This window comes from Dipodomys spectabilis, unplaced genomic scaffold (genome assembly GCF_019054845.1).
Source record: "Dipodomys spectabilis isolate Male_0828 unplaced genomic scaffold, ASM1905484v1 ptg000200l, whole genome shotgun sequence".
NCBI classification, from domain to species: Eukaryota; Metazoa; Chordata; class Mammalia; order Rodentia; family Heteromyidae; genus Dipodomys; species Dipodomys spectabilis.
The window spans coordinates 302,488-304,913 of record NW_024870877.1 but is presented as its reverse complement, the minus strand read 5'-3'; the positions used below and the strand labels follow the sequence as shown (position 1 = coordinate 304,913).

Below are 2,426 nucleotides of genomic sequence, written 5' to 3'. Positions count from 1 at the left end.
TCTTAGCGATGGTAAATAATGCTGCAGTAAACATAGTTGTGCTGGTAGCTTTAGTGTGGTCTTGTTTGTGATCATCTGGGTAAATGCACAAAAGTGGGATTCCTGGGTCATAGGGGAGCTCTATGTGGAGTCTTTTGAGGAACCTCCATAGTACTTTCCAAAGGGTTGAATAAGTTTACACTCCCACCAAGAATGCAGTACAGTTCTCTTGTGGCTACATCCCCTCCAGCACCTGTTGTTGTAAAAGTATGGAATGGTTCAGGAATTTGCCTGTCATCCTTTCTCAGGGGCCATTCTAATCTTCTCTGTATTGTTCCAATGTTAGAGTACTTGATGCTGAATTGAGCATAGAACATTTTTTATATATAAAGTGTAATTTATTTTCTTAAACTAGACAATTCAACAAAAAGTAAGCTCAAAAGAATTGCCATGAAATTTTAGAACCATGTACTTCTTACATAAGCACACATTTAAGAATAAAGACTGACATGTCAAAAACAAAATAATTCCAGATATTTGTTGTTCAAGAGATGTGTAAGAGGAGGAATTCAATTATTTTATACAAGGCACCTGTCATAATGAACACTGAAGCAAGTGTTAAGGTTTTTTTTTTAAGTTTTAGTGTTTTAAACATATTTAATTTTGGGAATTTGCTTATATATGCCAAAACTAGGACTGTTTGGCAGGACATAAATTTTTTTTGGTGTGGGAGTCTGCGAGTGGGGCCTGAACTCTGGGACTGGGCGCTGTCCCTCAGCTCTTCAGCTCAAAGCTACTGCTCTACCACTTGAACCAACGTGCCAGTTCCAACTTTTTTCTTTTTGCTTATGTGGTGCTGAGGAATCGAACCCAGGGCTTCATGCATGCAAGGCAAGCACTCTACCACTGAGCCACCTACCCAGCCCCAGGTCATAAAACTTTTTGATAAAGTATTTAAGATTTACGGTAGCAGACATATGCTACTAAGTATGTACATTTCAGAGTTTATAGAAATTTTACTAATGAGAAGTTGCAAAGTCTTTGTGTAAAGGAGCAGAATAAAGAGTTAAGACTTTTAACTACATAGTTTCTATTAAAAATATAGGGCTTCCTTATTTTAGATGTTAGTGAGGAACAAATGATGATATAAACCATATACAAATGATGAGATGAGCCGTAAATAGTAATCTTAATGGGTAACTTTAAAGACTGCTCATAGCCTTTAAAACTCTTGTTGAACATCATAATCTTAGGCAGTTTTAAATGTACAGGAATATGAGAAAATAGTAAAATCTAATACGCAGTACGCTTCAAATACTGAAAACACTGGTAATTGTTTTGTTTTTCATTTTATTAATCATTAATATTTAATTATTGGTTTTGCTTATTTGTAGCATTGTTTTCCTTGTTGTAATATAATACAACTTTTTGTAAGTCATCATTATGAAGTGCTTGGAGAAGGTTACTGGGATGGCCAAACCATTTTTTATAGGTGCATGTGAATTTATGAAGAGGAAAATTAAGAACAAAATATTTATTTAAAAAGTTATGAAGTAGAGTCTGAATCAGGAATGTTGATAAATGTCCACACCTAAAATCTTACCCAGAGGCTGAAGCAGTGATTTTAAAGAGTTGAGGCCACAAAAGTGAGAGACTGTGTTTAGTTTTGTTTTATATTTTGATTTTGCTGGTAATGGGGCTTGAACTCTGGGTCCTAGGTGCTGTCCCTCAGCTCAAGGCTAGTGCTACCACTTGAGCCACAACACCACTTCCATCTTTTTCTGCTTATGTGGTGCTGAGAAATCAAATCTAGGGCCTCATGCATGCAAGGCAAGCACTCTAACACTGAGCCACCTTCCAAGCACCTGACAGAATGTTTTTTAAAAAATCAATTATCCAACATTTGCTTTCTGCTTTGGATTATGTTATTAAATATATGAATACCTTTTTATATCATTGTGAATGGTCATACTTCTGAATTTATACTAACTTCAACCACTTTATCCTTTTCAAAGTCATGAAATAGCTCAGAGTTTGCTTCCATGAAGATTGTTTTTACATTTAAAATTTCTCCTGAGACATTTTTATTTTTAACAAAATAAGTTTATATTTCATTTTGATGGGTTATCATACATCAAATACCTTCAAATGTATATGTAGAGTCTAAAGACAGCCGTATGAATATTCTCATACTGCTCTTGTTTATCTGTTATGCACTTTCAGTATTGTGATATTTCTCTTTCTCTTTCACTCTCCCATTTTCTCTCTTTCTCTTTCATGCTCCATGTCTGCTGCTCTTCTATGGTGAAAACTTTAAAAACTTGAAAAAGGAAATCAAAACAGAACTTAGAAAATGGGAAAAACTCCCATGCTCCTGGATTGGAAAGATTAACATCGTGAAAATGGCAATACTTCCCAAGGCTATCTACAAATTTAATGCAATACCT

General features: G+C 35.0%; 1 non-coding gene across 1 annotated transcript; it reads right to left on the bottom strand.

Moving 5' to 3' along the window:
* Nucleotides 1–242: 242 nt before the first annotated feature.
* LOC122121984 lies at nucleotides 243–345 on the bottom strand. Its single transcript, XR_006150079.1, has one exon. It is a non-coding gene; the product is annotated as a U6 spliceosomal RNA (small nuclear RNA).
* Nucleotides 346–2,426: the final 2,081 nt, after the last annotated feature.